Source organism: Oratosquilla oratoria, chromosome 17 (genome assembly GCF_046742065.1).
Source record: "Oratosquilla oratoria isolate Oo_2021 chromosome 17, ASM4674206v1, whole genome shotgun sequence".
Lineage (NCBI taxonomy): Eukaryota > Metazoa > Arthropoda > Malacostraca > Stomatopoda > Squillidae > Oratosquilla > Oratosquilla oratoria.
In genome coordinates this window covers 19,087,687-19,098,452 of record NC_134793.1, presented here as the reverse complement: position 1 = coordinate 19,098,452, position 10,766 = coordinate 19,087,687, and positions in this window count along the sequence as shown.

The following is a 10,766-nucleotide window of genomic DNA, read 5'->3' as shown; positions in this document are numbered from 1 at the left end:
CAAAGAAAAAGTTGGGAAGGTGATTCTCAAAATTATTCTGCAACCCCTCTTACCTCAAATGCTAATAAGAGTAAGTAAAATCATAGTTCAGTATGGTAGTGTTGATATTTCTTTAATTTCTCTTTATTTCTCATTACCTACAAAGTTAATATCTACTAGTCTGTATAGATGTTCTTTAATACTTCATACTTCTCACAAAATCAAAATCAAAATGCAAGGGTAGTGGGTCAGGGATTGGAGATGGTTAAAGAAAATGGAGAAAAGTGGGAGGTGACCCAGCTGTTTTTTGCGGACGACACTGCGCTTGTGGCAGGATCGGAGGAGGGATTGAGGAAGTTGGTGGCAGAGTTTGGGAGAGTATGTGATAGAAGAAAGCTTAAGATAAATGTGGGTAAAAGTAAGGTGATGAGATGAACAAGGGGTGAAAGTGGCAGTAGACTGGAAGTGAGCATTAAGGGAGAGCGACTGGAGGAAGTGGATAGTTTTAGATACTGGGGTGCAAATGTGGCAGGAAAAGATGGAGTGAAGGTGGAGGTAGAATGTAGATTGAGAGAAGTGAGTAAATGCCTTGGTGGATTAAATAGTGTAATGAGGAATAGACATTTGAGAATGGATGCTAAGAGGAGACTGTATGCAAACAGCACTGTATGGGGCAGAAACATGGAACATAAGAGAAGAAGAGAGAAGGGGTTTGAATGTGTTTGAGATGAGGTGTCTGAGAAGTATGATGGCGGTTACTAGGCTAGATAGAGTGAGAAATAAGGAGGTGAGGAGGAGAACAGGGGTGGAAAAGGAGCTGGGAGATAGGGTTGATGAAAGAATATTAGGATGGTATGGACACATGGAAAGAATGAGTGAAGAAAGACTAGTAAAAGAGGTATGGAAGGCAGATGTGGAGGGAGTGAACATGATGGGACGTCCTAGGATAATAATGAACTATGAACTCCACACTTGCTGTTAACCATTAAACAGTTTTATCCTGGATGGCTCATGATGTATACAAACAATTGACTAGTCTATTCATATACAGAGAGCTTTTTACCCCTTGTAAGGGGGGTAGCCAAGTCAAAGGCACATACCCACTCAACCCTCCTTTTCTTTCATCTTAGCTCCTCATGGATGGTGTGGGTCATCCTTACATCCTGCCCACTGCCTTGGGTCAGAAGCAATGCAGCAAGGCTGTTTCACTTAATCAGCAACCCCTCCCCTCTCCATCCCCTCTTACAGAAAAAGAGAATATGGGGAGAAATCCCTTCTGGATGCATCAAAATATCATTCACATGTAAGCACCCTCTACCCACCATCCCATGCCCCTCCCTTCCTTGCGTAACCGTATCATGGATACACAGCCACCCTCCACATACCCTTGTCTCCTGCCTTCTACCTTGCTCAACAGTCATTCCCTTCTTGCTCAGTGTCCCCTTCACCCCATCCATCCATCTCATCCTTGGTTGTCCCCTCAAACTCACCTCTGTCTCTGCCTTTCACACCTCTTTGACTAGTCTTTCTTCACTCATTCTTTCCATGTGTCCAAACCATCCCAATACTCTTTCATCATCCCTGTCTTCTCCTTTTCCACTCCCGCTCTCCTCACCTCATTTCTCACTATCCAACATAGTAATCCCTACCATGGTTCTCAGACATTTCATCTCAAACACATTCAAACTTTTCCTCTCATAAATACCATGTCTCTGCCCCATACAAAGCCATTGGCACAATCACCACTTCATAAGATACCCGAGGACTGGAAAAACGCTAACATTGTACCAATACACAAAGGAGGAAACAAAGAAGAACCCACCAACTATAGGCCAGTATCACTAACAAGCACCATTGCCAAAATTTGTGAGAAAATAATCAAGAATAGATGGGTAAAACATCTGGAAGACAATGACATATTAAACCCAAGACAATTCGGATTCAGACAAGGAAGATCATGCTCCACAAACTTAATATGCTTTTACTCAAGACTAATAGACATAGTGCAAGAAAGAAATGGATGGGCTGATTGTGCATTCCTAGACTTGCAAAAAGCCTTTGACAAAGTACCACACAGAAAACTACTAAAAAAAACTGGAACACATAGGAGGAATACAGGGAAACCTACTAAAATGGATAGAGGACTTTCTGACTGGTAGAAAGATGAGAGTAGTGCTCAGAGAAAAAATATTCAGACTGGAAAGAGGTGATCAGTGGAGTACCGCAAGGATCTGTGCTGGCACCAATAATGTTTGCTATCTATATGAATGACATGGATGAGGACGTGAACTGCTACATGAGCTTCTTTGCCGATGACGCCAAACTGCTAAGGAAAATAGAAACTGATGAGGACTGTGAAGCACTGCAAGAAGACCTAAATAGGGTATGGAACTGGAGTCAGAAATGGGAAGTGGACTTTAATACGAAGAAGTGTAGCATAATGGAGTTTGGAAAAAGCAAAAACAGAATATCAGGAAAATATACAATTGGAACCAAAGAAGTAAAGAAAGTAGGATCCGAAAAAGATTTGGGAGTAATTATCACAAACGACTTGTCCTATGATATACAGATTAACAAAATTGTCGGGGAGACTTACAACTTGCTAAGATCAATAAAAGTGGCGTTTACATACTTGGACGAAGACATGATGAAAAAAATATTGGTTACATTGATAAGGCCTAGATTAGAGTATGCAGCGACATTGTGGTCCCCCAGTACCAAAAAGAATATAAAGAAAATAGAAAGAATCCAAAGAGCAGCTACAAAAATGGCACCTGCACTTGCAAACCTATCATACGAAGAGAGATTGGCTAAACTGGAGTTACCGACACTGGAGCAAAGAAGAGAGAGAGGTGACCTATTGACCATCTACAGAATCATGAAAGGCACAGAGGTACTCGATAGTGAGAACTTACTTAACTGGGACAAAAGAAACACAAGAGGACATGGAAAGAAAATAAAAAAACATAGCTATAGAAGAGAACTGAAGAAAAACAGTTTTCCTCATAGAGTTTTGGACACTTGGAACAAACTGGACAATGAAATAGTATGCGCAAAAACCATTCATGAGTTTAAAAACAAACTAGACACTGCAAGATACAAAGGCGGGACAACACGAGCATAGCTCCCCTTCCCGCAAAATACAACTAGGTAAATACAACTAGGTAAATACAATTTCCCCCATTGCATTCATTCCCAGATGCCTAATTCTCATGACACTTTTTAACCCCCAAAGGCATATACTTGCTTCTCTCAATCTACTATTTACTTCCACCTCCACTCCTCCCTTTCCTGCCACATGCAACCCCAAATACCACTTCCTCCAGCCTCTCTAATACCACTTCCTCTCCAGCCTCTCTAATACCACTTCCTCCAGCCTCTCTAATACCACTTCCTCCAGCCTCTCTTCTTTAAAACTCATTTCCAACTTACTGCCATCTTTTCCTCTTGTACATCTCATCACCTTGATTTTACCCACATCTATCTTCAACATTTTCCTTCCCAAACTGTGTCACTCTGTTAATCCCCCTTTGACCCTGCCACAACTGCAGTGTTGTCAGCAAACAACAACCGACTCACCTCCCACTGTTCTCTTTTTGTCTCCAGTCCCCTCCTCACATGCGCCTCCCACACCACCCCATCCATGTACTCGTTGAAAAGCCACAGTATTATAAAAACTCTTGATTGCCCTGAACAGCTTTCATCGTATCCCATATATATGCAAAACCTCCTATAGTGCCTTCAGGTCTACCCTGTCACAAGCCTCTTCCAAATTCATTAAGGTTCAATAAACATCTTTATCTTTTGCAAAAGCTTTCTCACATATGTCTTACCACAAAAATCTGATGTATCCAACCCCTACCTTTCCTAAACCTTCATTGTTCCTCACCAATTACTCCCTCTGTTCCTCTCCTAATCCTCTCAGTTAAAACCCTCCCATATGCCCTCCTAACTACACTCAACAAACTGATCCCTCTGAAACTACTACACTCACATTTGTCTCCTTTTCCCTTGTAAAGCAGAACTATACAAGCACTCCTCCAGTCCTCTCATACTCTACCCTCCCTTTGACACAAATTAAACAACCTCACTAGCCAGTCCTCTAGCACTCTACCCTCTCTTACACACATTAAACAGCCTCACAAGCCAGTCTACTATTGCTGTACCTACCTTCTTCAGACACTCCTCATGGCACCCATGTAACTTAGACAAATTAGTCATTTTTCTAATTTTGCAGCTCATCCAGTGAAGGCTCAACTTAAGCATGGAGCAGTACCATCACAGTACAAGGGGTCCACAAAAATATCAACAGAAATGTCTATCAAGGAGAAGAAAGCTAGTCAGCAAGTACGACCACCTTTCACATGTGTATTTGACCTGCCACCTTCATCTTTCTTATTGCTTTCCTTTTTCCCACATTTACTTCTTTTTCCCCTCACTCCATATTCCTTGGAAAGTTTTATAATTTGTACATGAATTAAATGTTGGTAAAGAAAAAAAATTAATGTATTTATTAGAAATCAAAATGAATGTTTATCAGTTAAGAACTACTCTCATAAAGTGTTTGCAACAGTAGGTTTGCTGTAAATCCTGATGTTATAGTATGTGTAATATTTCAGGTTGAAAGGAAGATTGCTGACTCTGAGGGCTCTGTTCACACCTGTAAGCTTCCATTGAAGTGCTCCTCCCATTCTGGAGAGCAGGTCATTCAGGAAAGTCGTGGTAGTAGTTCTAGCAAGGGCAGTCAAAAGTCAAAATCAAGACAGATGCGTGCTCAAAGAGAATCCAAAGCTAGAGGAAGAATAGCCAAGGGATCTAGTAATGGAGGTGGTTCTAATTGCAGTGATGAAGGCACTGTTGCTGATTTTCCTTTTGTCCATGTGGACGTGGAGCATTTTGCCAAAGAGAAGCTTAATGGTAATGATTTTATGGTAAAAGAACACAATGTTAGTGAGGGTTTCTTGAATGAGGAGATGGATAGCATAGATAAAGTTGTAAAGAAGGAGAAAGTTGTTTATGGTTATATGAATGATGAATCTGTTGGTGAATCCCTGATGGATGAGGATGAATTTCTTGTTAAAGTAGAAGATGGTAGTTTTGATTGTGTTGTGAAGGAAGAGGTTGAGATAGATGAAAGATTGAAAGAAGAATCATGTGTAATACCAGCAGAAGATTGTAATGGAAAGGAAATTAAGGAATGTTATACAGAGGAATGCACCATCAAACAAGAAGTTGAGGAAGGACTATGAATGAAAAGGGAGGTGATCATATAATGAAGTGATGGAGGGGACATCAGCTTTGGCTCTCAGACCCTTTTGAGAAGATGCTGTGTCCTGCTGCATTGTCTCTGACCTGAGCAGTGGTTGTGGGACATGGATGACCCATCATCCACAATGAACCAAGATCAGTAACACCATTGCCCCATGTCTTTCTAGGATAATTTTAGCTCATAAGTAACAGGCAACAGTCACCAGATTTGTCCATATGTTACTCAAGAAAAAAAAATTGTTTTGTCTGTGTATGACTAGGGTGGCACAGTGATAGATGAAACTCTAGTGTCTTCTTTATGATGGTTGGAGTCAGTCTGTTGCACTAGGTGTCTTGCAGGAAATCCATGGCTTCCAAGCAACCAGCAATAGCCACTGGACAAGCCCATAAATCACTCAAGGAAGAAGAAAAAAAATTTATCAAGGGATGGTTAGTGTGTGGCATTGTACAATGAGGTGCTCAATGTCTTCTGTGTGATGGTTGCATTGAAAGTTTGCTTCTATAGCCAGGCCTTTTCTGTGTTGATATTGTCTCAGGGATAGATAATGATGTTGTGTTAGTGTGGTTGTGTTAGTGTGGTTCTTGCTTCTCTTGGTGCTAATGTGTAGGGGGAGGTAGTTGATGGAGTAAGGAGTTTGGCAGTCAATCTTGAAGTGTTTTTCACGTGAATGAGTGTGAATGTTGAGTAGTACAATTGGTAGATTGTTGTAGATTTATTTTACTTGTCAATTTTTTTTTTTTTATTGGTTGGTTGTGCTTGTCTGATGTAGTGAGATGAGTGAGTAAGGTTGAGAGGGTTCTTGTATAGAACTATGTACCCATCATTTTCATTTTCTTGTGTTGTTCTGTGGGGAAGATTTTGGTTTCTGGAGATGGACAAGGAGGTGATGAACCTCTGACCTCCATACTACAGGAGCATCTTGTTCAGTTGTCCATTATTGGTTCCAAATGATGCAGTTACAGAACATGAATACAGACTTGCTGATATTCCCTTGACATGTCCTGGGAATAGAAGGGGACAGACTGATTAGAGTTGTATATGAGGAAAGTGTAGAAGTATGGGGACAAGCAAAAAAGGAAGGAGAGTGAATGTATGAAAAAAAATTGTATCAATTGGAGAAGCAGATGTGCAGGTACATGTTGGCTGAATTGAAGAGGAGATACATGATTAAAGATAGTTTGACAAAGAAGAGGAGGAAAATGAGGGGGATGAAAAGAGGAGGAGGCTGTAGGAGATGAGAGAGGAATTCTTAAAGGGGAGGTATGAATTTTTTTTTTATCAATTGGAGAAGCAGATGTGCAGGTACATGTTGGCTGAATTGAAGAGGAGATACATGATTAAAGATAGTTTGACAAAGAAGAGGAGGAAAATGAGGGGGATGAAAAGAGGAGGAGGCTGTAGGAGATGAGAGAGGAATTCTTAAAGGGGAGGTATATAAAGAGCTGGGAAATTTGCATGTATACACATACATACATACATACATCATACATATACCAAGGTTTTTTTCCCCCTTACCAGGGGGGTAGCCAAAAAGGACAAGGCACAAAAACATTCCCACCCATTTCATCCCCGAAAACACTCCACACCCCTCCACCCTCCCTCCCATCTTAGCACCTCCTAGATAACGGGTCATCCCTGCACCCTGTCCACTGCCCTGGGTCAGAAGCAGTGTCGCAGGACACAGCACATCCACAGCAAGGCCGCTTCATTAAATCGGCGACCCCCCCTCTCCGTCCCCCCATATAAAGGAGAGGACGGGGAGAAATCCCTTCGGGCTGCGTCAAAAATTTTTGCTCACACACACTACCTCACCCCCATTCCCCCGTCCAATCCACCTCATGCATCACAACATTTTCCATATACAACCATTCTCCATTCACCCCTGTCTTCTGTCCTCTCCCGTCCTTCCTCAACAGACATTCCCCTCTTCCCCAAAGCCCCCTTCACCCCATCCATCCATCTCATCCTAGGACGTCCCCTCATGTTCACTCCCTCCACATCTGCCTTCCATACCTCCTTTACTAGTCTTTCTTCACTCATTCTTTCCATGTGTCCAAACCATCCTAATACTCTTTCATCCACCCTATCTCCCAGCTCCCTTTCCACCCCTCTCCCCGAAACACATGGGGGGGGGTAACCAAAAAGAAAAAGGCATAGAAACCACTCCCACCCATTCCATTTCCTATATATTCCACTCCCTTCTCTCCCTCCTCCCTCCCTCCTATCTTGGCACCTCCTGGTTCAGATTTATGAAGATGAATGAGGAAATAAATCCCACCCTTCTGAATTTGTTTTGATTGGGACCCCAGATAAATCCGCCAGTGAGGCACTTATTAGTGGAGAAAAGTGCCATAGGTGAACAAAAGTGTGTATGCATGTGTCTCTTTGCATATAATTATTGTCACAGTCTTAAATATGAGAATAATTCTCAAAAAGTAAGAGCCAGTTTGTGAAAATTGCAATGTCAGTTGTGGCATATTGTCCATGTACACAAGGAAATTAGTCTTGTCCCCTGACACTGACTCCCTCCCCCAACAATGGAAGAGTGTAGATAAAAGTAGATATTGTGTCATTCCAGAGTATTTCTATACAAAAGATTCTAGTCTAATGCATACATAGTCTAATACAAATGTTTATGTACAAATGAAGGCCCATTTTTATTAGTCATTACTTTGAAGCCATGGTAATGTGACTTAGTACGAATTAAGTCACGAGTATAAACAATGATGCCCTTTTAGGCCACATGTTAGGTTAAGTGTTTAATCTCTGATATCAGCATACTCTATTTTACTCTGACAAATCAGATGATTTTATTGAATGTAGGAGACCACACTATTGAGGAGGTTACAGTTTTTAGACTAGTGAAGTACTCAAAAGGAGGTAGCCAAAGTCAAAAGCATTATATACTACAATCGGGTAAATACATCAGGATAGGGCAATTCTCAACCAGAAGAAAGGGAAATCTCTATATCTAGGACTCCATAGTTTTCATTTGTGAATAAAACATACAAAAAATTGAGTTTTTCTTGTGTGTAAAACCTGAATGAATGTGATTTATCACTGAATGCCCAAGAGTCACATATGCTCTGTTGTTGCATTGAAAGCAGGTATGATATTACACTATTTTTATTTGAACATTAGTTTGTTTCATCATGGCTGGTGTGGTGACAAGAATGACTGTATTGTTTCAAATCAGGTCAGTGCCTGATTTATGTGAGTAAGTATAAACAAAGTTACCAAAAAATACTCGCTGGCCAAGCGGGTCAGGGAGTTGTCGCTTGTGGCAGAGGCCGAGGGGATGGCGGTTGGAACCCTACTGCTGGTGAAGTTGAACAAGGGCATGGTTTATTAAATTCCATGCTGCAAAATCCTCCGTAAGTGGCACTGTCCTACCCTCCTGATAGGGTGGAGTTTGTGATGTAGAACCATGTTGGCATCATCACCAAAAATATATAAATTTTTGCACCACTTGCTTGTTGCACATTTGCCTTACTTATGTCTTGGTTTACTCAAATAAAGTCTACCTGTGATAATAGAATCCTTCATAGCCTTGGAGGTACATACCCTTTCCCCTTTATAAAGGGAGACTCAGTCAAGGCTTACACTATCATAACAAATCAAGTTCATTGATCCACCCCTTCTATCATGGCACCATTGGGTTGAGGGGTTTATAATAATGATAAATCCATCTTTTGTGGAATTGCTATGTCTTGTCACATTGCTTCTGGCCCAGGTATGGAAATGAATGGGTGGGAGAGAGGAAGTCCAGGGCTAGAGGTCTTCAGTCGATGCTAGGAGAGAGGTCTGGAACTGATGGGGAGTTGTTGCAGCTGCAGTTGAAACTGTACTATGGACTAGCTAGAAAAGACCACCCACTTGTGTGGGATCGGTAGTAGGGCTATTGCCACCGTGCCTTTCTTAGTGATATTGTGTGAAGTTGTGGCTCAGGGGGGATGGGCAGAAGACTTTTGAGTTGGAGGCTGAAATCAGTATCTATAACTGAGGTTGCTTTAGGGATCTTTATTCAACAATAACCTCAACCAACAAAGTTAGAAATGGAGTAGGAGGCTTAGTTGTAGGTAAACTGAAATGAGAAGATGCAGGAGAAAAAGTTAGAAATTATATTAATTTCTGTGGGAGAAAAAGCTTACATAGATGTTTGTGCATGTAGTCATTGCAATATGTTTGTGTGATTATACTATGCATAGAGGGTTGTTTCCTCTATGTGACTGTACATTCCTCTGGATAAATAAGGAGCAAGACATCCTGATTCCAGTCGACGAAATGGACTTCCTGAAGTAACGGAGTCATTATGCCGGCGAGAGAACAGGTAATAGTATATATATTCGGTTGAGAATATGAACATGCATACAAATAAAAGTAAAACCATAACCAGCGAGGACTGAACCCGGACAGCTATAGCATGTATTCTGAGAATCTGCTACCTTTCCTCATGCTTGCCGCTGGATACAGACGGACTCGTGTCCATGTTACTTACACAGAACCCAGCACATCGCAGTCACAATCAGTCAAAGCTGGTAAAAGGATACATATATATGCGTGGCTATACACAATTTTGCGTGTACACTGCTCAAGGGAGAGGCGCAGCTGACTAGTCTGTATGGTGTGGTCTAGGTGTGATGTGTCATATCAGGTGTTTGTATTGGTTGAGTGGACGGATGTTGGTATCTCGGTGGTTCTAAAGTCGCACCATTGCGACCCCGTGATGAACATGACTGGCATTCTGAACCTTCTGATGGCCATAATTGTTAGTGGGATATGTCAGATGGCTCAATCCTGGGGACTGGCACAGTACCAGTCTGACTAGGGCTAGGTAAAATCAACGTTTGGTGGACAATGTTGTGGTTTTGAAGCACTTTGGCCTTTCCAACACAGCCTGTCTGCAGAAATGTGGGATCCAGGTAAGGCCATTATCCAATGTGTTATCCAGCACACAGGGATGGTCTTTCACTGGGACATTTGTGTTGTTTATTTCAAGAGTGTTCGTGATTGTTTTGTTGGTGTTCTTGCAGCAGAAGTATACAGGTTTGCATTATGGCGTGTTGGTCAATGCGCCACTGTTGCTCCCATGTGTGTATTCACCTTTTGAATCACGTGCTGGACTCGTGATCGACAGCTATTTCCCTCTCGGAAGAGAGCTCAGAGCTCGTATGACCGATCTATGGGTAATGCTGTGACCTTACACGCACACATACCCCAAACTCCCTGCCCACGAGCGTTGGAGTAACGACTCGTAGCGCAGTGATACTGAAATTATTTCAGCCCTGGGCTGAATTCGAACCCGGATCGTCGATGTGACAGTCGGGGACTCTACCAACCGCGCCACGTCTAGTATGTTTTGCATTACGTGTAATGCTCCCTGCAGCATCTTGTATCATATGTGATTAGTGTGCTCAACATACAAAGGAGTAAGAGCTCGGTTGCGTGAGTAAGCCGGTGTAAGACCAGAAAATTTAATTGAATATTATTTTCATTTAATTGTATCTTTATAGAAAAT